We start from the raw sequence: 24,993 nt of genomic DNA on the forward strand, positions 1-24,993 counted from the left end.
TCTGAGCTGTCAGCACAGAGCTCCATGCATGGCTTGAACTCACGAACTGTGAGATCATGACCTGAGCCGAGGATGGACGCTTAACCAACTGAGCCACTGAGGCACCCTTCAGTTTCATCATTTTAGCCTTATCTCCTTAAAATCTCCAGAATGATCTATCCACTGTCCCCAAAAAACATCATGGTCTTTCCTATTCGTGGGTCCTCATACTCATGTTCTTCTCCCACTTCACATGCCTTTTACTCTCTCATTGTATCCATTTGTCAATGTGTAACTGAATGTCTGTCTCCAATGTCAGGATTTTTCTCATCATCAGAGCACATGCTATTCTCTCACTTGTCCAAAGTCCAGTAATTATTAATATCCGCACTTCTCATCAATTACTTTGAATGATACTACTTCTGCTATTAAATGCCTTGGTTCCTGGATTATAAACTTCTTAAGATCAAACATTTGAACTACTCTAAAATCCCTAGAGTAATTAGCATTTTATATTGACTTTGTCATTAAAGAGGTTTATAACATATTTTTCACTGACTAGATCCTTTTTTAAATAATTTTTTAAGTTTATTTATTTTGAGAGTGAGAGAGAGCATGGGAGGGCCAGAGAGAGAGGGAGACAGAGAGAATCCCAAGCAGGCTCTGTCAGCATGGAGCCCGACGCAGGGCTCAAACTCATAAACCGTGAGATCATGATCTGAGTTGAAGTTGGATGCCTGACTAAGCCACCCAGGTACCCCAGTTTACCTCTTGATACTCCCTATCTCCAGAAGTTACTTCCCCATACAATAAAGAATGTGTGATAAAATAGACTACATTTTCCTTTTATTTTTATGTCTAAACTTGGAACATGATTAAGAAAGTTGAACCAGAAAAGTTGGTATTCACTCTTGCAAATAGATGAATTTATACTAAAATTAAACAATTGAAATATCTAAGGCCTTTTGATGGCTTGAAAAACTCTCATAATAATAGTTAAATTTGAGGTATTCTATATGTCATAAGCACTCTACATTCATGTTTTTGTTATGAGAATAATACATCTATTAAATCTATTTTGGAAATAACAAGATTGAGTCTTCAGCTTATTCAATAACTTGTGCAAGGTAAAAGAGTTAATAAGGAGTACAAGAGAGGGTCACATCACGGCTATCTTACAAACACACAATCACGCATAAACACGTTCAGAATGAGAACTCATTAAAGTAGAGAACACCCAAATCTCTGACTTTACAGATGTGGAAATTGAGACACAGGTTAAATGTCTGGCTAATGTCATACAGGTACGAAGTGAAAAACTAAGATCGGGAGCTAGTACCTCTAATCTTGCTATACTTTATAGGAAGACACCAGTCTTTGAGTTAATGCTTAGGTAGCTTCAATAACACATTGAGACAGAGGGCGAGTGAGGGAGGGGCAGAGAGAGAAAGGGAGACACAGAATCTGAAGCAGGCTCCAGGCTCCCAGCTGTCAGCACAGAGCTGGACATGGGGCTCGAACTCACAAGCAGGGAGATCATGAGCTGAGCCGAAGTTGGACACTTAACCAACAGAACCACCCAGGTGCCCCAGATTTGTATTTTTTAAATTCTTCAATGTTCAGTAGTAAAGCCAATGTTCAGATGTAGGTAAATGTGCTGGAACAAGCTAGACCCATTTTTTAAGTGAGAAAAGAACCAAGGTGAGATAAAATTACATATACAAAGATCTTAAAGCAGACAGTGGTATTTCCTGTGTTTCTAAAAAGGAGCACTGCATTGTCCCAGGTGCATCTCACTGCAGCTCTATCAGGGAGTGCATCTTCTTGTTTTTTAATTTTTATTTTTATTAACTCAGATGTTCTCTTCTTTTGTCCTAATGCCTACATTAGAAACTCATTTGGCATTTGTAGGTATTCATAAGGGAATTCTAGTTACTTCCTACACATACCTGTTCTGATATAGCCAAAACCATTTGGTGACATTATCAACTCATTAAAGTGAGAGATGTGACAGAAAGAGCACATGCCACATGGAATAAATATAAAAGTGTCAACCACTTAAATGGAAAAAAAAATCCATCTGGCTGATTTGTCTTTGAAAAATGAGTTGTGTATTAAATTTCTTCCTTAATACATGACAGCCAATTAATCTCAAAATGGGTAGAAGCATATAGTATTCAATTTAATTAAAACCAAAGCGATTGAGAGTCTACTATATGTAACACATGTGCTAGATTCAAGAAAGATTATATTTAAGAATAAAAGATAGCCACTTCCCTTAAGAGTGCTTGTCTTCTAAAGGGAAGGGGAGTAGTTACAGGCGAATTGGATAAAAATGCTGCCAAAGAAATTCAAAATAAAATGAATTAACTTCTGTATTACACAAATAAAATTAATCATATTTAATTGAGAAGGAATCCAAAAAAGTTCCAAAAGTGGCTTGAGGTGAACTTTAAAGGAACAGACCAAAATATTTACCACCTTCTATTAGCATCTGCCTAGGATATATTTTGTTTCATACATCGTGAAAATATGAATGCATTGCATATAACATAAAATGTTGCTATGATTATAAAATGGTGACATGCAATAGAGAAACAAAATTAATAGGTGTTGGAAATCAGGTATCAAAAATAAGTGGAAGGTTATTTTAGTTTAATAATCTCTCCACTAAATTAAAAATAACATGTTAGAGTGGCGCCTGGATGGCTTAGTTGGTTAAAGGTCCAGGTCTTGATTTTGGCTTAGGTCATGATCTCACAGTTTGTGGAATCGAGGTCTGTTCTGGGCTCTGCACTGACAGCACAGAGGCTGCTTCGGATTCTCTCTCTCCCTTTCTCTCTGCCTCTCATGCACTCAAGCTCCTACTCTCTCAAAATAAATAAATAAACATTAAAAAAAGAGGTTAGAATAAAACCATTCTTTTTAGAATATAAAGCAATTTAATATTATCTACTCTGTTTCTGATTACATGCTTATGAAACAGAAACCATTTGATATGTTCAAATAAAGAACACTATGGATACACATAGCCTACTTGGAAGGTATTTGCCAAATTCAGACAATGAATATTTAAGAAAGTTGACTTACCCCCAAATATTTCTAACATTAAGATACCAATGTGACCAATATTACAACTCCTATCAAATATCTTCATTTACAAGACATCTCTTAATTCTCTGTACCAACAAATTCTGAGAGAGCTGAGGCTGTGATTCCAAGTCAGATCTTACAGAACCACCTGACTGAAAGATATACCATATAGCTCCCTGGAAATTTTCTAATATTGCCCTAACACACTGGCCAAACACACTTAATTAACAACTCTAGTAAATGGAAATTTCAAAAATAAATTAAACTCCTTCCTTCTTGTGAAGGTATTAATATGATATGCCACGAATGACTATTCTTTTAAAGCAGATGGTGCATTTTCAGCAACAATTATTGAAGAGTAGATATCTATATTTAAACAAATTCTACCACCCACCATCATGTTTCATTTGACAATCTGTTCTTCTCAATTCTAAGATTCCCATCTTTTTTGAGTGGAGAACTTTCTTAATGTGTTTTAGAGACATTCAAAGACTTGACTGTTGTATCAACTACATCCCAAATTTGTAAGCATTAAGCTATTCCTTCAAAGCAGAAACAGAAATTCCCCATAATTTCTGCCATTGGAGAGAGATTCTATGGGAGGAAAAGCACCAAAATGAAGCTATATTACTTAAAGGACTATAATATGTATTCTTCAAATTCATCCCAGGCACCACATACAGTTGTACAAGACTTTTCAATAGATTAAATCATTTTAACAATTTGCTTATATTTTCTGTGGAACAAATACATTTTTTTAATATTTTGAGGTTGTTTTACTCCTTCAAAGTGTAATATAAAAGATACCCATTGTGTTCATTTTATATTTATGAGAACTTTATATCTTTTCAGAGAATAACAGTTAAGGAAAGAGAGGCTTCCAACTTCCTATAAGGTAACGTCAGGATTCCGGTTAGTACTGTCTGGCTACTCATACAATAATCCTAATTTATTGCCTATTTTCCCAGAGAAAAGACCATAATAACTGTACTTAAAAGGGGGTGGATGTTTTGACCTATTGTCATCATTTCTAAGCTGCTAACCACAGAACTGGAGCAAGTCACGGGCATAGCATATTTACCTTTACAAGAGAGAAGTCTAGTTAAACATTTTGTCTGTCTTAATATACAAGAATTGCTTTGAGTACATAAAAAGCAGTATTTAAGATTCCTTTCAGAAAAGTATTCTCCCTTTTAGTATCATTAAACAGACTTCAGGCTGTGATAGAGATATAGGTAATATATCTCACAAGGCTTGACAATGAAAGTGACAGAACTGCTGGACTGAAATGGAGGTTTTATTACATTCCTCTAATATTCCTTCTAACTTTGTGACTAACTGTCATCAAAAGCGATCATTTTAGAGACAAGATGTGACACTACTGTGAAAGTGTTAAGATCTTTCTTGGATCTTACTTGGATCTTGGATCAACACTTGGATAAGATAATTTGATAAATAAAACACTGGTCACACTTGGTGGCACAACTCAGTAGAGACCCTTTTTTAAAATTTTAATTTTTTTAAAGAGAGGCGGGGAGGGCGGCACATACATGAGCAGGGGAGAGGGGCAGGGAAGGGGAAGAGAGAGAGGGAGAAGGAGAGAGAGAGAGAGAGAGAGAGAGAGAGAAAGAGAGAGAGAGAGAGAGAGAGAGAGAGAAAGAGAGAGAGAGAGAGAGAGAGAGAGAGAGAGAGAGAGAGAGAGAGAATCTTAAGCAGGCTCCCTGCTTAGCATAGAGCCCGATGTGGGGCTCAAGCCCATGACCCTGGGATCACAGCCTGAGCTGAAATCAAGAGTCAGATGCTTAACCCACTGAGCCACCCAGGTGCCCCTACCATTATTGTTATTTTGCTATATGTAAGATATGGATGAATCATGGTAAATGTAGGAGTATAGGCAAGCTTTCCTGCCCAGAACAATTAGCCACCAGCTGCAAGTAGCTACTAAGCACCTAAGATGTGGCTGGTCTGAATTCAGATGAACTGTTAAGTGTAAAATAAACACTGGATTTGTAAAAGTGTTAAAAATGTAAAACATCTTTCATATGTTATATTAAGTGTATGCTGAAACAATAATACTTTAGATACATTGGCTTAAATAAAATATATTATTATAAATAGCATCACCTGTTTCTTTCTTTTTTTTTTTTATGTGACTACTCAAAAATTTTAAAATACATATCGGGCTCTCATTTGTGATTCACATTGTATTTCTATTGTACAGCATTGCTCTGCAACACAATTTCTTAACCCGTAGTAAAGCAACACTATTGACATTTGAGGCTGGATAATTCTTTGTTGTGGGAAGCTGTCCTGTGCACTGTAGAATGTTTGGAAGCATCCCTGGGCTTTACCTGCTAGATGCCAATAACACTTCACCCTAAGTTGTGACTACCAAAAATGTCTTCAGACATTGTCAAATATCCTCTGGGGGCAAACTTGCTTCCATTTGAGAGCCAATGGTCTGCGGTATCCCAAGTGGTCTCATATAACTATACAACACAATTTGCAATACCAAAATTGAGAAAGCAAAAACACAGATACCTAAAATTCAAAGGCATTACGTCTGCTGATTTGATGTGACCACCAGGAGAATCATTTTTCAAAATGCCATTTTCTGTTGGAAAAACAATTCCATTATATTATAAAGGAAGAGCAAGCTGCATATAAAAATATAACTGTGAATTTGCTCATAAACTATTAATTCAAACACGTATGTCCTTAATTTAAAATATCTATAAAGGCTGTTCACAAAAAATGAAATTAAAATTTCAATATGTAATATGTGTTTTTTAAAAAAGGTCATCTTGTCATGACATCGTATTATTTTCCATAATGAGAAATATATGCTCTAAATGACAATCAGTTTAAATTCACATAAATAATAGATGAATATGAATAAATTCTTTCTGTAAATTCCCTGGTTGTGAATTTGGAGAACATCTGAAGAAGGAGGCTTTCAAGTTTTCTCAATATAAAATTAAGATTTATATTTGACTTCATAATCAGTGTTTTACCCCATAAGGAGAATAATTAAACTGTACATGATGAATAAAGCTTCAACTACTTGTTTTAGTAATTGTCCATGCAGCAACATAAAAAGCAGCTCAAATTCCTGAACATATAACTAATACCTGTTTATCATATTGTTAAGCAAAGGAATCTGTAGTATATTTAGCTCAAGCCAATAGTCTATAGTAATTTTTCTCACAGTTCTGCTGTAGGCCCTTTCAAATAGTTACTATTTCTTTATTGTGCGATACCACACAAATCAATAATCAGCTGAATCAGGCTTGTATATAATATTAATGACTGCGTTAATACTCGATGTTGTTTTCAACCGTGAAAAAGCAACAGGAGATCTCATGCCTCATTTGTGTTCCATTTGAAGCAAGGGCAATAACCAAACCTTTATGAAGAAAGAAAAATAAATTTGCATAATGAAATAAAATCATTTTTACATTTTCTCATTTTTATTTTAAATTAAGGAAATGTGCATTTGAATTCACAAAAACCGTTCCCAAGGCACAGCGAGTTAATAATGTCAATTTGGGGGCTAAGTCTTCATTTTAAAAATGGTCAAAGAGAAGAAAAGAACCACTCAGATAAAGCAGAAAAGCTAAAAGCACAATTGGGCATTGTGCTCTGTAGACATAAACAGCACAATTTTCACTGGGACAAAAAAGAATAGAATATAATAAGATCATTTACATTAACATGCTTGTTATCAAATACACCCTCTCTGAGGATTTTACACCTACTCTTTCTACCACTATGCTTGTCCTAGGTCCCAGGAACCATTACTAGCATGTGGTCCACTGAGGGGCAAATCTATAACTCTGGGTCAATGAATAGCTGCAGGGTAGCACTGAAACTCTGTGACACAAGGCTGTGATGGTATGTGGCAAATAAATCTATAAAGTATCCCACTTGTTAAAACTACTAATTCCATTTCATAAGACTTATTCATTTACTATAAATGTAATCCAAGTTGAAATAAATATTTAACAGCTATCTGCTATCTGGAGGGTGAGATGATTTCATTAGTATAGACAGATCGGTTTTCAGACTAAAAATAAAAAACAAAGTCAACTATAGCTAACTGCTCACTGTCTCCTGGATTCTTTGCTTTTTGTTACAATGCCAGATAACTTGCAAAGAGACACTTTGCATTCTACCTTGGGCCCATAGCATTCTACCTTGGTGAACACATTTTTTGTATGTTCATGGGAAATCCTGCAGCCACAGGCCAAGAATTCTGAGAATTGTAATGATTCTGCCAGAGGCCACTCTGCCAACGTCATCTCCTTTAGGAGAACACCCTTCTGAAAAACGAACTGAAATAATAGAAGATAATATAGGGTCCAGAAAGGCAAAAACAGAGTCCCAGGATAGGAAAGAGTCATTTAGACCTACTGGCTAGAAATTCCTAAAGCAGTGAACAACTGATGGGCAGGGTTTCTTCTTTCCTCTTCGTTCCTCCTCCTCTTCCTGTAACACCCCCAGCCCCCACCTTCTCCTCCTCTTCCTTCCCTTTCTCCTCTCTCTCTGACTTTCTCCCACACCCTCTCTCTGCAGAAAAAATAAAGTCAGCATGCTGAACTCCTGGGCTTATCCGGCCCTGGGCAGAACTGTAAAGCAGGTGAATATTATGGATCATTTCTACTGACATATGCAGTTTTTTGTGCTATCTGTCCACCCTTGTACACATCATCCACCAGCTACCCACTGTGCCATTAACTTAATCCTGTCATCTTACTTGTTGTCGAAACTACTGCTACAGAAACTATCAGTTTCTCGGGACCTTTTCTTTTATGATATCGATTCATATAAAGCTACTATAGAATCACTGGCTACTAGTGACACATTAAATTTTAGAATATCTACTAAAGATAATAAAAAAATGAACAAATTTTTCAAGTGGAACGGAAACAAGCAATGATGCAAAGTGGGGCAGAGAAGTTGGGTCAAATTTCTTGCCAAGTTGTTTATTATGAACGTCCTCTATATCCACTCCCTTGATTACACGATGCAGGAAAGGAATCTACTCAAAACTTGATCCCTGATAGTGAAGTAGCTAGTGCAGAAACAATTGATGTGAAAAGATCCTTCTTGCTTTTTGGACATAAAACATCCTTTTGACAAAGACAACCATGCAAAGACATTTTGACGTGGAGAAAGATGCAAAGACGTGGTATATAAAATAAAGTAAAGGCTGAACTGAATGTTTTATGATCTTCTGTGCCTTTCATAGGCTATGTATATATATGTTTGTATATGTACATATATCTCATATATATACACACATATATGTATATATACATATATATGTGTACATATATATTCATATGTGTGTGTATGTATATATATACACACATATACATATTGTATATGATTATATATGCAAGATATAAATATATATCTCATGATATATATATATATATATACATATATACATATGATATATATGATAAGTAACAAAGAAAAGTCCAAAACAAAAAAAACAGCAAATCCAAACTTTTGGAAAACTGGCTTCTTACTTAATTTGCTCCTATGCCTGAAAGAATCATAATGGATCTTTTTAATTGCATGATATTCTAGACACCAGGATCTACAATACCCAAGAAAATACCCAAATGGTGTACCACTAAAGTCCATTGTAAAACTGAGAAAAGCCCCAAATTACTGATGAAAAATGGCTGACTCTTCTAGAATCAACTTGGTGTTTTCTACCAATTTTTTTTTTAGTTTATTTATTTTGAGAGAGAAACACGAGCAGGGGAAGGGCAGAGAGAGAGGGAAAGATAGAGAATCCTAAGCAGGTTCCATGCCATTAGTGTAGAGCCTGATGTAGGGTTCAAACCCACAAACTGTGAGCCAAAATCAAGAGTTGGACACTCAACTGACTGAGCCACCCAGGCGCCCCTACCAAATGGTTTTATACATACTAATACAACATACGCAAGCATCGTAAAATATCCAAGGTAATATTTAAATGGATATAAAATTATTGTCCCATAAAAATAAATACATGTATTATATCATTAAATATTTGTATTAATAAGTCTTTTCAGAAGTTTTAGTAGTATGTATCAACTCCAAGGGACTATGTATCAGAAACCTTTTTCTGTAAAGGACCAGAATATAAATATTTTAGGTTTTATAGGAAATATGATGCCTGTTATAACTAGTCAAGTCTGCCAATATCTTGTGAAAGCTGTCACAGACAATACAAAAATACATGGGTGTCACTGCGTTCCACTAAAATTTTATTAACAGAAACAGGCAGTGAGTGAGATTTGACCCACCGACCAGTTTGCTGATGTCTGCCCTAGACTGTATTTCCACATAGAATTCTTTGTTCTTGAGTGCAGATTTATTTCTTTGGAAGTCTGTTTCCAACAGTACTGAGGCATGCTGCAGTAGGATTCTTAGTTTAACTTCCAAGTCCATTTCAATAAAGAGTTGAGACATTCCTCGGGTAATTACTAAGAGAAACGGTTCCTTTTACTATTCCCCCCACTCTTTTTTTTTTTTTTTTTTTGGCCTCCCTTGCAACTTTGCATTGAAAACACAACTATCAGTTACCATGATCTTTCTAGTAAGTTCAGAGAATTTTCAGTGTCTACACTTAATCAAAAGATGAACAACTACAGTTGCTCTTAATAGCCACTGTACACCTTTAAACAAATGCCTGGGTGATCCAGCATGGTTAAGTGAAAGCACCTGTCTGGTTAGCTGGAATAAGTTTGTTTCTGTCTATTGCCTCTGTGTTACAGAGTCTCCTGGTGGCCATGAGTGTTCATCTCAGCAAGGTGGTAATTACAGTGCATTTCCATCGTAACTTTAGAGGACAGGAAAGCTCCCTTTTTGCAGAAATCACTGGTTCTACCCTTCTTAAATCTTGTAAATTAATTTACTGGAATAATGCTAGTGTGATTGAATATCCCCTTCTGTGTGTGTCCCACAAATGCACTATAATAGCGTTCACCTCTATGTCTTTAAGGCAGGTAACTTTTAATAATTTCTTCCCCAGTACATAAAATGAACACAATCCTATTGTTCCAATATGTTTGTACTCAATATTTGCTTGATTTATGCATGCCTTTATGTTAGCTACTTGGATTATTTTTGAAGAGCGGCTCATTTCTGTCACTTAACATTCCCCTGGTTACCAAAGTTCACAATCAGCAGACCTCCAAAATGAGATCTCATAGGATTAGCACACACTGAAGCACTTATGGCATCTTATTAACTTTGCCACTTTAAACAGAAGTTAAGGATTTCAAAGCCAAAGCTGAATTAAGGGTTGTCTGGCTGAACACTCTCATAGAATATCTCTGTAAAAATAATGCTTACTTAATCTTTATCTCAAAAATTTTACATTTCTAATATTTGCATATGTTTACTAATGAACACAATATACTGGTACTTACTAAGCACAAGTAGAAAGTACAAAGTATACATTTAAAAATAAATAAAAGAATGTGTGTGTGTGTGAGAGAGTGAGAGAGAGATAGAGAGAGATGCATGTTCAGGAAAGTGTTACGGATAAGAACACAAGATCAATCTATTCTAAGGAATTGCAAAGTCACTTAAAGTTCTGGATAAATCATGAATTGCTTCCTAAGGCACTGGCCATGTCTCCAGAAGGAGAGAAAGAGGAGAGCATACACAGCAATATGGGATATCTAGTGCTGATTAGATGCTAGTTTGAGAACCCATGTTGATATTTTGATATAGATCACTCTACTGTTAACCATCCAATCCTATAGGGTGATATAAGTTCTGACTTAATTGAGCAGATGGTATATCATATCAGGCTAATAGTTATCAAGACCATGACTTTACACACTTCATGTTTCCAAACTTCACAGAGATCTCTTAGATATCACCTAATGTTATGTTGTAAATAATATACCCTTAAGCATTAAAGACTACATCAGCCAAATAGCTCAGATAAGCATTATCTTGGCTTCAGAGCTGCTAGATAGCATGAAAGTTCACCCTGAGGATTGTTGCTTTCAGTGTCATAGCTTAAGCAACTAATTTGCAGCAACTCAAATTCAGGACCCTAAGATGGTCACTTGAAATCTCAGTGATCAATACAGAGGAAATTATAGGCATTCAGAGTATTTGCAAATTAGAAAACAACATTTGTGGCAAGCAAAATTTAACTTTAAAAATTTAAAACTTTGGCCTGAACGGCTCAGTTGTTTAAGCATCTGACGTCAGCCAGGTCATGATCTCCTGGTTCATGACTTCCAGCCCTGCATCAGGCTCTCTGCTGTCAGCCTAGAGCCCACTTCAGATCCTCGGTCTCCCTCTCTCTCTGCCCTTCCCTCATTTGTGTGCATGTGTACTCTCTAAATGATTCAGGCAAAAAATTAAATTCAGCCAGCACATTCTTTGTCCCTATGTTATATGAATGATCCTCCAATTTTACTCTATGTTTCCAAAGTGGCATTTTCTGGCTAATGATCTTAAAACAAATATATAGGACTGAAATGTGTAGCATTAGTAATTGGCCAAAAAAATCTGAAAAACTCTGAAAGTTCTAATTATATCAGAACTCTTAAGTAGCTGATGGTACACATATTCACCAAATCCAACTTTCCTCTACTATTGTATTATAATGAGGACTGCAAATCACCCAGAAGCATATCACAAATGCTCTAAGAAAGATACACATTCCTTTGTGCCTTGTGTTTGTTTTACGTAAAACAACCACATAATCTATTTATTGCACAGGTAGAGTCTTTTAAGGCATAAAATATCAAACATTTATTGTTCTCACTGACCCTTTAGACCACCTCTGTAGGGTTAAGTCTTCCCTACCTAGGATGAAATTTCTAGCAGATCCCATAATCTTTATGACACTGTTAGATAATGAAAAGATATTTGTTCACATTTAGTCATAAGAACGCTCTTATTTTTCCAATTAAAGTATCATTTTTTTTTTAATCAAAACTCCATAGTCTTATTCAGTCAGAAGCTGGTTCACTTACCTCAACAATCCAGTTGTTCACTTATGTCAACAATTGTTGATCCTCAACAATCCTGAATCTCTCCTGAGATATCATCTGGTTCTTTGCAACCTCTACTCCATCTTAAACTTCCTCTTTTTCTCACTTTCCTACCCCAAACAGGAAACCTATGGCATCAAAAAAATATTTTACTTCAATGACAAATGTATTTCCTTGATAATTCCCTCTGAGTATGACAGATTCCTAATGCCAATTATTATTTTATAGAGTGCTTCTTTTGTGTTTATGAGAATTACTGAGAAAAATCCCAACTGAAGCCAGCCAAGTTTATCATTCTTGACCTTGAAAATGTCCCTTTTATGGCTGGGAGTCAGGACACTTCCCTCAATTTCTATTCATAACCTGGAGTTATGTTCTACAACCGATCAGGCAAAAATTTTCAGAAGAATCCAAGAAAAACCTAGGCAGGCTTCTTCACATAAAGTCCATACTTAGTACACTGGAGGCTGCTTTTTAATTATTTATTATTTATTTTTATTTTTGATGGGTGGGCAATTTGACCTCTGTGGCCTCTGTGTCAATCCGGTATATATATATTTTTTTCCAGACCCAAGTCTGTCACTAGTCCTTCTACAACCAAAATTCTAGGAGACACAATATTAAATTTCCATCTGGTGTAATTAGCATTGGGCCACATTTGCCATAAGTTCCAATTTTCAAATAAATAAATCATTTTGAATCCCTCACTGGGAATATTTAAGTTTCTCCCCAGAGGTACCTCCCATCCAAAAGATGTTTATCATGGATGGTGACATGAAAAAAAAAAAAAAAAAGGAAACTGGACCACTATCTTACACCATATACAAAAATAAATTCAAAGTGAATTAAAGACTTGAATGTAAGACCAGAAACCACAAAATTCCTAGAAGAAAACACAGGCAGTAAGCAATGATCTTGGCAATATTATTTTGCACCAGTCTTCTCAAGCAAGGCCAAGAAAACCCCAAAATAAATGAATGAGATTACATCAAAATATAAAGCCTTTGCACAGCAAAGGAAACCACAACAAAACAAAAGAGGAAGCTACTGAATGGTAAAAGACATTTGCAACCACACATCCAACAAGAGGGTAATATCCAAAAATATATATAGATCATGCACAACTTATCACCAAAAAACTCCGTGTTAAAAAATGGGTAGGGGGGCTCCTGGGTGGCTCAGTCGGTTGGGCGTCCGACTTCGGCTCAGGTCATGATCTCACACTCCGTGAGTTGGAGCCTCGCATCGGGCTCTGTGCTGATAGCTCAGAGCCTGGAGCCTGTTTTAGATTCTGTGTCTCCCTCTCTCTCTGACCCTCCCCCATTCATGCTCTCTCTCTGTCTCAAAAATGAATAAACGTTAAAAAAAATTTTTTTTAAATGGGTAGAGGACTTGAATATACACTTTTCCAATGAGGATAATACAGATGGACAACAGGCACATGAAAAGATGCTCAATGTCAGTAATCATCAGAGAAATGCAAATCAAAACCACAATGAGATATCACCTCATGCCTGTCAGATAGGCTATTATCAAAAAATAACAAATGTTGGTGAGAATGTAAAGAGAAGGAAACCCTCATACACTGTTGGCAGAAATGCAAACTGGTACGGCCCCTGTGGAAAACAGTATGGAGGCTCCTCAAACATTTCAAAACAGAACTGCCATATGATGTAACAATTCCACTTCTGGGTATTTATCTGAAGAACATGAAAACACCAATTCAGAGAGATAAATGAACCCCTATGTTTATCGCAGCATTATTTATAATAGCCAAGATATAGAAGCACCCTAAGTGTCCAGTGATAAATGAATGGATAAAGAAAATGTGGTACTTATACGAGAGAATATTACTCAACCAAAAACAATAATGCAATTTTGCCATTTGCAACAACATGGATGGCCCTCAAAGATAATTATGCTAAGTGAGATAAGTCAGATAAAGACAAAGGACATATGATTTCTCTTATATGAGAACAAAACAAATTAACAAACAAACAAAAGGAACAGACTCATAGATACAGGAAACAAACTGTTGGTTACCAGAGCAGGGAGGGATGGAGGGGGGCGAAATACGTGAAGGGTATTAGGAGGTACAAAATTAGGAGGTATAAAATAAACAAGGCAGAGAGATGAAAAGTACAGCATAAGGAATATAGTCAATAATACTGTAATAACTATGTATGGTGGCAGATGGTAACTAGACTTACGGCAATCATTTTATAAGGTATAAAAATACTGAATCACCATGATACAGAGCTGAAACTACTGGGATACTGTATGTCAATTATATTTCCCTAAAAAACAAAATTTTTTAAAGGTAGTGTTTATGTTTCCTAAATTTTGTATTTCATTACATCTGTATGGCTTCATAAATAAATTTTATTTTTGTTTTTAAGCTTCATATAAGTGGTGCAATATAATCTGTATCTTTCTGTAATCTAATTTCCTCTCTTTGTTTTAAAACTTTAGTGCTACAGCACACTTTTAATACAGGATTTGCAGAACATTACTTCACTGACTCATGATATATAAATGCTTATTTATTCATTTTACATCTACTATGTACTCTATTGGAAAATACATAATTGATTTATTTTTCTATGTATAGGTCATATTTTTTTTAACAATGTTGTTATCTTTTTTAAATGCTTATTTATTTTGAGAGAGACAGAATAAGAGAGAGAGGGAGAGCTTGAGCAGGAGAGGGGCAGAGAGAGAGGGAGAAAGAATTCCAAGCAGGCTCTGCACTGCCAGCATGGAGCCAGATGCGGGGCTCGAACCCACAAACCTTGAGATCATGACCTGAGCCGAAATCAAGAGTCAGACACTCAACCGACTGAGCCACCCAGGTGCCCCATTCATATATTATTTCTAATTTTTCACCATTACTAGCTATGTTATATTAAATAATTTTACAAATGTTTCCCCATGCTATATTTTCTAGTTTTTCTAGGGTATGTATACTCCTACAAGATGAACATCCTTAACTACTATAAAGCTTGTCAAATTTTTCTTTTAAGTCATTGTGCCATTTTACCCTACTATGGCAGCATGTGAAAGCTTTTGTTTTCCCAGATTCTTATGAAAGCTTATCTAGCAGACTTTTGAAAAAATCGGCAATCTGATGAGTGGTGTATTATTAATTTTTTTTTGCCATTCTTAAAGCATTACTGAGTTTTAATGTGTGTGCTTAAAAAATATTGGGGCTTCTTTTTTTATTATTTGTTTCTCTTTCTAGTTTACAAGCGCATCTTATACATTTTGAATACTAATCCTTTGTCACTTTTATGTGTTGCAAGAAATAGCTCCTGTTATTTGGCTTCTGAGCTGTGAAAGTTACTTCCCAGGGGTCTGGAAATGGTCTGAGTTGTTTTAGTGAAATAAGACAAGCCCCTGCGCAGCAGTGACCCTGGCCAGGGCATAAACTACACTGACTACTAGTGTTGCTTTGTAATTATGGATCTAAGAATTTCTGGGATGATAGATCAGCATGTCAGTATTGTTTATTGATAAATAAGACTGATGATTTGCACTTGGTCTTGGTGAGGGAAATGGAGCACTCTGCCATCGGGACAGGTTATACAGCAGGAAGATGCCTACATGATCACCAGGGTATAAAGAATCCTAGCTAAGACTCCACCTTGAGTTCCCAGCTCTGGGTTTTATGCACACACATAGGTGGTTTCTAATAAGAGAGAAAATCATGTTCTTGGTCTGAGAGAGAAAAGGTATACTGGTATGGCCTTTGTAAAGGGAAGACAATAGGAACTAATGACTGGCTTCTCTAGACCTTTGCTGTGAAAAAGCCTTTGGCTCTGATCCAAAGCTGTTGCTTTATTGTAGCCTTTTCATGCAATGAACTATAGATGTATAAGCCTTGTTGTTGTTGGTCCTGTGAGTCTCCTTTAGCAATTGAACCCTGTCTAACACCTAATGCCTAATGTCCAATGTCTAATCCATAATGCAGTTGGCCATTTAATACTGTTTACAATGGAATCATTGATTTCTGTAATAAGAAAAAAATAATGCAAGATTTGTTATTAAAATGACTGTATTACAGACTGTTTGGATTGTGTTTACAATATTAATATACATATTTGGTACTTGAGACTAATATTTCTTAGAAAATAAGTGAACTTCTTAAGATACTCCAGAGGAAGTTCATAAAATATTAAACAGAGTATCAGGTTTTTCACATATTCGTAAGTGCCATAATTTAATACTTCCGAGGAGTAGAATGTCCAGTAGGCAATTTTCCTTAATAGTAATGAACAGTTTGCTTGGACTGAATACAGATGGCCAACAAATGTTCATGGTGGGAAAATCTTCCCAACTGAACATAATATTCTGGTTTAAAATAAATATTTTCACACAATGTTTTGTTTTGTAGCATATAATTATAATGTTTAAGATTGCTCTATACGTGGGCAATAAAATAGAGAAGAGAGCCAATTATCTAGAAAAAATTTAAATTAGAATTACTTTTTCAGTACATATCAGACAAAAATGTATGTGTTATATATGCATATGAAAAGATAAAACAATTTCTGCAAAATATGGAAACCATTCAGCTATAAGTAAAAAGACTATTTGCATTTTGGGATATTTATATATGTATATTTATATATTTATGAATTATATATATGTACACACAAAACATGTCTTCATATGTGGAATATATACATTTATAAATTCGTATTTAACCAATGATTTAATTACTTTCATTTGAAATGTTCTGATGGTGATAATAAGGGTCTCAAATGCAAATGTCCACATTCATCCAGTTATTTATTATTAATCCAATTACTTGATAGTTATTTTGAATGTTCTATATTCCAGAAAATGGACAAAAGACTGAAGATTATGGAATAAATCAGATATGACCTTAAAGAGCTTATAAACTTACTTATATAAAATTAAAACAAATAAATGCCAGGAGGAAATAAAGATAAATAACTAGAGTGACTTAGTGGAGGGAGAGGCTTACAGCATGGGAAACTGGAAAAAGTTTCATGAAATAAATGGCAACTTCACCTGAAATAACAATTCATCCAACTAAAAGTATGTAGAAGATCTGAACAGACATTTTTCCAAAGAAGACATATAGATGGCTAAGAGACACATGAAAAGATGTTCAACATCACTGATAATCAGGGAAATGCAAATCAAAATCACAATGAGATATTACCTCACACCTGTTAGAATGGTCATCATCAAAAACACAAAAAACAAGTGTTGACAAGTATGTGGAGAAAAGTGAACTCTTGTGAGCTGCTGGTGGGAATGTAAATTCATGCATCCATGGATGGAAAAGAATATGGAGGTTCCTCAAAATATTAGAAACAGAACTACCATATAATCCAGCAATTCCACTTCTGAGTATTTATCCAAAAAAAGCAAAACCACTAACCTGAAAAGATATATGCATCCCCAGGTTCATTGCAGCATTATTTACAATAGCCAAGATGAGGAAACAACCTAAGTGCCCAATGATGGATGAATGGATAAAGGAGATGTGGTGTATATATACAATGGACTATTACTCAGCCATGAATAAGAATTTAATCTTGCTATTTGTAATAACATGGATGGATCTTGAGAGTATTATGCTAGGTGAAGTAAGTCAAAGAAAGACAAAATACTCTATAAATTTTCTTTTCTTTTCTTCTTTCTTTCTTTCTTTTATTCTTTCTTTCTTTCTTTCTTTCGTAAGCTTTATGCCCAACATGGGGTTTGAACTGTTGACTCTGAGATGAAGAATCACATGCTCCACTGACTGAGCCAGCCAGGCACCCGTATATGATCTTTCTTATACATGGAATCTTAAAAACAAAAACAAAAAACAACTTCATAGATACAGAAAACAGAATAGATTGGTAGTTGCCAGAGTTGGGGGTGAGGAATGGGAAGAATGGGTGAACGTTTGCTTTTTTTTTACTTAAAAAAAAGTTGAATGAAAAAAACCCCACATAGGTAGAAGAGACATAGCAAAGGTTATTAAGGACAGTTTCCTGGAGGAGAAAACAATGGGTAATGAGACAAATATTCTTAAGGCATCCTGGGGCTTCTGATGTAAACCAGACTCTGGTCCACTGAAATAACTGATGGAGAAATTACTTTGTTATGTATAATTTTACAAAATGTCCTCTGTTGTCATATTCCAAATACATTTGAAATTTCCTTAAAAAAACAAACAAAACCCCCACAAAACTATTAAGATGATTTGGAAACGCAGTTTGGGCTGAAGATTTCTAAAAGAGAGTAATATATCAGACAAATTCTGAGTGTGGAAAAAAGCATAATCAATGGACTCAGGATAAAGATAATTCAGTTTGGATGGATTAGGGTATATAATGATGAGATTAAAGGAAACCTGACTGGAAAAGTGTGACGGAAACAGACCAAAGTGGACCTTATATGTGAGCCTATGGAATTTGGTCTAAGTAGTAATATAAAAGGAGGAACTGAAAAGTCTTTAAGTAGCAGAGTGATATACAGTTTCCTGTGTTTAAGAGCAATTCAAAGACCTGTATCTTGGAACTTCTGAGACCGATTCAGACTAACAAAAACATTCCATAGCTGTGCTGTTTAATACACTAGCTATTAGCCTTATGTGTTCTTTCAAATTTAAATTCATTTTAATTATAATTAAAGTTTCAGTTCCACATCTGCACTAGCAACATTTCAAGTGTTCAATAGCTCCCCTAATGGCTACCATATTTGACAACACAGATACAGAACATTTCCACCCTTGCAGAAAGTTCTATTGGCTAGCACCATCTAGAGCTATAGATCTTACCTATCTTATTTATGGCTATAGCAATAGATACTGGAGAGGAGAGAGAGAAGAGACTGATGATGTATCAGAAGGAGTTTTTGAAACTGTGCAATGACCTAATGGTTAGGGACAGAAAGAGATGGGAATTAGAGATGGCCAGTGGAACAAGTCTAGGATAGGAGAGGAACATTTGGTTATTATCTGTATTTACTTAGTAAAGAAAAAGAGTAGATAAAAGTATTCAAGGGAGAGACCTGAGAATATAAAGATTTTTTTTTTTACTGTTTATTTATATTTGAGAAAGAGTATGCCAGGGAGGGGCAGAGAGAGGGGGACAGAGAATCTGAAGCAGGGTCTGCACTGACAGCAGAGAGTCCAATGCGGGGCTCAAACTCACAAATCATGAGACCATGACCTGAGCCAAAGTCAGATACTTAACTGACTGAGCCACCCAGACACACCAGAAGATTGTTTTTTAAAACTGCCATTAATATGTTAGGGAAGCAAGAGGAGTAAAAAAAAAAAAAAATGAGATACAGAAAGAAGCAGTGGACAAAAACAAAAATGGAGAAGTATGAGAAAAACATAGTAAACATGGTAGAATACCAAGGAGAAAATTATTTCAAGAACAGAATAACTGTTCAACGTTAAATTTCATTGTGATAAACACGACAGTGTTCTTGCCTTAGTATTAAAATGGATTGGGGCAACATTACATAAAATAGTGTCAATAGCTTAGTATTAGCTAAGCTTTAACATACATTTAATAACAGAAAACAATATTAATTTAGTGTCATATTCACATGGCAATTAATGGATGGAGAGCAGATTTGCCTTCCATAATATCACTTAATAATACTGATGTGTGAGCAACACTTAACAAATTAATGACAGCCAAGTTCTTCCTATTTTCCTTTTGAGTATTTTTGTACATGCGTTTGGTCTACTCAAGTCATAGCTGAAAGAATTAAATTTACACTCACAATTCATCTGTACTTTGTCTCACTGGAAAAAAAGTCAGCAAAATTATTTCTTCCATCTTACTTCGGAGGGAACATTCAAAAATACTATTTAGCATTTAAAAGCCACCCCTGCATTTCCAAAGTTCTCTGAAATTACGTAATATATATTCCAAATGCGCTGGTCATCAAATTGTTTAGTCTACTGTACAACAGCATGGACTTGCCTGAAAATTCCATTAAGAAATATCTCTAGAGTGCATTTGATCTTGGTACATTATATTGAAAATATACGGACAGATTTGCATGGCCTAGGAATAAGTACTTTAAAACAATGAGGACTGTAATTTCCCTTGGTTCATGCAGCACTTATATGTTTAGTATTTTTAAATGTTTTAGAAGAAAATGAAACAAATCAGATTAAAATTGTCATTATACATTATGTAGTGAGTTACAGTTATTCTAACAAAAAACATATATAATTGAATTTTGTTCTAATATATTTAAGTCTGGTGCTATACAAGAGCAATTTGAAGAATTGGTCATATTATAAAATATGATTCTTATTTTATCGAAAACTTAAATCTAAGTACATATTATTTAGTAGGATTTATTTATTTATTTATTTATTTATTTATTTATTTATTTATTTATTTATTTATTTAAAGTTTATTTTTGAGGGGTGCCTGGGTGGCTCAGTCAGTTGAGCGACCGACTTCAGCCCAGGTCATGATCTCATGCGCCACATCATGCTTGCTTCTGTCAGCACAGAGCCCGCTTCAGATCTTCTGTCCCCTTCTCTCTCTGCCCCTTCCCCACTTGTTCTCTCTCTCAAAAATAAATAAATCTTTTTTATTATTTTATTTTTAATATAATTTATTGTCAAATTGGCTAACATATAGTGTGTAAAATGTGCTCTTGGTTATTGGGGTAGATTCCCGTGGTTCATTGTCCACATACAACACCCAGTGCTCATCCCAACAAGTGCCCTCCTCAATGCCCATCACCCATTTTCCCCTCTCCCCCACCCCCACAGCCAGCCTCAGTTTTTTCTCTGTATTTCAGAGTCTCTTAGGGTTTGCCTCCCTCCCTCTCTGTACCTTTTATTTTTTTTGCCCCTTCTCTTACCCCATGGTTTTCTGTTAAGTTTCTCAAGTTCCACATATGAGTGAAAACATATATCTGTCCTTCTCTGACTGACTTATTTCACTCAGCATTAATACCTTCCAGTTCCATCCAAGTTGCTGCAAATGGGATGACTTCATTCTTTCTCACTGCCAAGTGGTATTCGATTGTATATATAAACCATATCTTCTTTATCCATTCATCAATTGATGGACATTTAGGCTCTTTCCATAATTTGGCTATTGTTGACAGCACTGCTATAAGCATTGGGGTACATGTGCCCCTATGAATCAGCACTCCTGTATCCCTTGGGTAAATTCCCAGTAGTGCTATTGTTGGGTCGTAGGGTAGTTCTATTTTTACTTTTTTGAGGAGCCTCCACACTGTTTTCCAGAGCAGCTGCACCAGTTTGCATTCCCACCAACAGTGCAAGAGGGTTCCCATTTCTCCACATCCTTGCCAGCATCTGTTGTTTCCTGAGTTGTTCATTTTAGCCACTCTGACCGGTGTGAGGTGGTGTATCAGTGTGGCTTTGATTTGTATTTCCCGGATGATGAGTGACGTTGAACATCATTTCATGTGTCTGTCGGCCATCTGTATGTCTTCTTTGGAAAAGTGTCTATTCATGCCTTCTGTCCATTTCTTCACTGGATTATTTGGTTTTCAGGTGTGGAGTTTGGTAAGTTCTTTATAGATTTTAGATACTAACCCTTTAACTGATATGTCATTTGCAAATATCTTTTCCTATTCTGTCAGTTGCCTTTTAGTTTTGTTGATTGTTTCTTTGCAGTGCAGAAGCTTTTTATCTTGATGAGATCCCAATAGTTCATTTTTGCTTTTAATTCCCTTGCCTTTGGAGACGTGTCAAGCAAGAAATTGCTGCAGCTGGGGTCAAAGAGGTTGCTGACTGCTTTCTCCTCTAGGGTTTTGATGGTTTCCTGTCTCATATTCAGGTCCTTCATCCATTTTGAGTTTATTTTTGTGAATGGTTTAAGAAAGTGGTCCAGTTTTATTCTTCTGCATGTTGCTGTCCAGTTCTCTCAGCACCATTTGCTAAAGAGACTATTCTCCATTGGACGCTCTTTCCTGCTTTGTCAAAGATTAGTTGGCCATACATTTGAGGGTCCAATTCTGGGTTCTCTATTCTATTCCACTGGTCTATGTGTCTGTTTTTATGCCAATACCATACTGTCTTGATGATTACAGCTTTGTAGTAGAGGCTAAAGTCTGGGATTGTGATGCCTCCTGCTTTGGTTTTCTTCTGCAATATTGCTTTGCCTATTCAAGGTCTTTTGTGGTTCTGTACACATTTTAGGATTGTTGTTCCAGCTTTGAGAAGAATGCTGGTGCAATTTTGATTGGGATTGCATTGAATGTGTAAAATTGCTTTGGGTAGTATTGACATCTTAGCAATATTTTTTCTTCCAATCCATAAGCATGAAATGTTTTTCCATTTCTTTGTGTCTTCTTCAATTTCATTTTAAGTTTTCAGTAATTTTCAGCATACAAATCTTTTACATCTTTGGTTAAGTTTACTCCTAGGAATTTTATGGTTCTTGGTGCAATTGTAAATGGGATCAGTTTATCTCTTTTTTTGCTGCTTCATTATTGGTGTATAAAAATGGAACCAATTTCTGTAAATTGATTTTGTACCCTGAGACTGAATTCATGTATGAGTTCTAGCAGTCTGTGGTGGAGTCTTTTGGGTTTTCCATGTGGAGTATCATGTTGTCTGTGAAAAGTGAAAGTTTTACTTCTTCTTTGCCAATTTTGATGACTTCTATTTCATTTTGTTGTCTGCTGATGCTAGGACTTCCAACATTACGTTAAGCCACAGCAGTGAGAGTGGACATCCCTCTCGTGTTTCTGATCTCAGGGAGGAAGCTCTCAGTTTTTCCCCACTGAGGGTGAAATTTGTTTTGAGATAGAGAGCACACACTCAAGCACATGAGCATGAGCTGGGGGAGGGGCAGAGAGAAGGAGACAGAGAATCCTAAGCAGGTCCTACAGTGTCAGCACAGACCCTGATGTGGGGCTCTATCTCATGAACTGCAAGATCAAGAGTGTGTAGCTTAACAGACTGAGCCACCCAGGTGCCCTATGTGGTAGGTTTTAAATGCCTCTTTTAAGCAAAATGTTCATGTTATTTTTTAAGTTATGAAAAACTAAACTTCATTTCAAAAGTATCAACTTGCAGTAAATAAATACATATATATAATTTAAACATTTTTCAGGTTAAAATTATTTTAAAATATTCATTGCAAAATATTGGTAAGAAACAAATATAGATTATAGCAATTATCTGGTTGTTTTTGATTTCAGTTTTCCCTACCTGTTACAGTCCATAATAATCATGCAGCACTTTTAAAATGAGGAAAAAATGCATTTGTTTGGTAAATATAACACACTTATCTATACTTTTATCAATTAGAATGAGGATCTTGTCTGAACTATTAAAGAAGTTGGTCAAAAGGTACAAACTTTCACTCATAACATGAATATTTTCAGGGGATCTAATGTGCAGCATGGGGACTATAACAATACTGTATTGTATACTTAAAATTTGCTAGGACAATAGATCTTAAGGGTTCTCAATACACACACACACACACACACACACACACACACACAGTAACTTTAATAAAAGTAGTATCTGTGAAGGGAGTTTTGAGTAGAAATTATTCTTAAATATGACTATTTCACAGTTCAGTGAGGAGAAGGTATCAATTAACAGGTATGTTTGACCTATTGGGTTTTATCTCTTTCTGTCCTTTAAAAAATTATCTGGTTACAGGGGCACCTGGGTGGCTCAGTGGGTTAGAGCATGTGACTCTTGATCTTGGGGTTGTGAGTTTGAGACCCATGTTGGGTGTAGCAATTACTTAAAAACAAAATCTTAAAAAAATTATCTGATTACAGAGGCTGCACTTCTGAATAAGAATGTTATCATTTATTATTTATGACAGACACTATATTAACACCTTTAAAAACAGTACCAAAAGAAAAAACCAGCACCATGTTTAATAATCTAGAACAATTCTAAATGGTCATTATTCTTTTTTGGCGGGGGTGGGGGTCATTATTCTTATCCCTAGTTTACATATACGGATACTGCTAACATCATTTATCCAAAGTAACACAGTAAGTAAATGGATCCAGGTTTATCTATTTCAAATCCTTGGCTCTTAACTGCTGTATCATGCAGTTTCTTTAGAGAAAACAAAACAAAGCAAAACTGTAGACACTGTAGACAATACAGAAAAGATTAAGGAAGAAAATATAGATTACTCAAATCCCACAACTCAGAAAAACTTTTGGTGATTTTTCTTCCTGCCTTACATTATGTATTCCAAAATGATATATACTCTTAAAGTGCTGGGGTCACATATCACAGAGAGCTGTATATTCAGCTTATTCTGTGAGCATCCCCCGTATCATTAAAAATTCCTTCATTGCTTTTTAACAGTAATGGGAAACGAATTTGTTTGATTTTATCTTATCTAATGATGAAAAATGCATACACTGTTTTGAATTCTACTGGTGTTAATTTTAAGCTTTGCTAGTGTTTTATTTAATTTATTCTTCTTCAATTATTTCTGCATCACTTACTAGTCTTCTCTGTTTCTCAAACATACATGGTGCATTCCGGGCCAAAGATCCCCGTGCTTCCTGAGTGTTCTGACCACAGATACTTGCAGAGCTCTCTCCCTTCTGTCCTTCTACTTCAGATATTGCCTTCTCAGTAAGGACTTACCTGGCTGACGTATTTAAAAAACTGCAATCATGCGATCACAAACTCTCCACTCTCACCATCTCTATCCCTTTTTCCATTGGATTTTACTATTTGAGCTGTTACCATCTAACATGCAGTATGTTTTACCTGTGTTACCTTGGTTATTATTGGTCTTCACCTGCTAGGATGCAAGCTGCATTTGAGGGCAGTGATATTTTTCCTGATTTACTCATTGCTGTACCTCCAGTACCTAGAACAGTTTCTGATATGTGGTGGATGTCAATAAATATTTGTCAAATA

General features: G+C 35.6%; 1 long non-coding RNA gene across 1 annotated transcript in view; it reads right to left on the bottom strand.

Annotated features, from left to right (window-relative positions):
• Positions 1-24,993, bottom strand: part of LOC128311575 (uncharacterized) — a 130,068-nt gene that overhangs the window by 101,957 nt on the left and 3,118 nt on the right. Inside the window, exon 2 of the long non-coding RNA XR_008290059.1 lies at positions 12,078-12,223. This is a non-coding gene — a long non-coding RNA (uncharacterized LOC128311575). The remainder of the gene's footprint in view (positions 1-12,077; positions 12,224-24,993) is intronic.

Source organism: Acinonyx jubatus, chromosome X (assembly GCF_027475565.1).
Source record: "Acinonyx jubatus isolate Ajub_Pintada_27869175 chromosome X, VMU_Ajub_asm_v1.0, whole genome shotgun sequence".
Classification (NCBI taxonomy): domain Eukaryota; kingdom Metazoa; phylum Chordata; class Mammalia; order Carnivora; family Felidae; genus Acinonyx; species Acinonyx jubatus.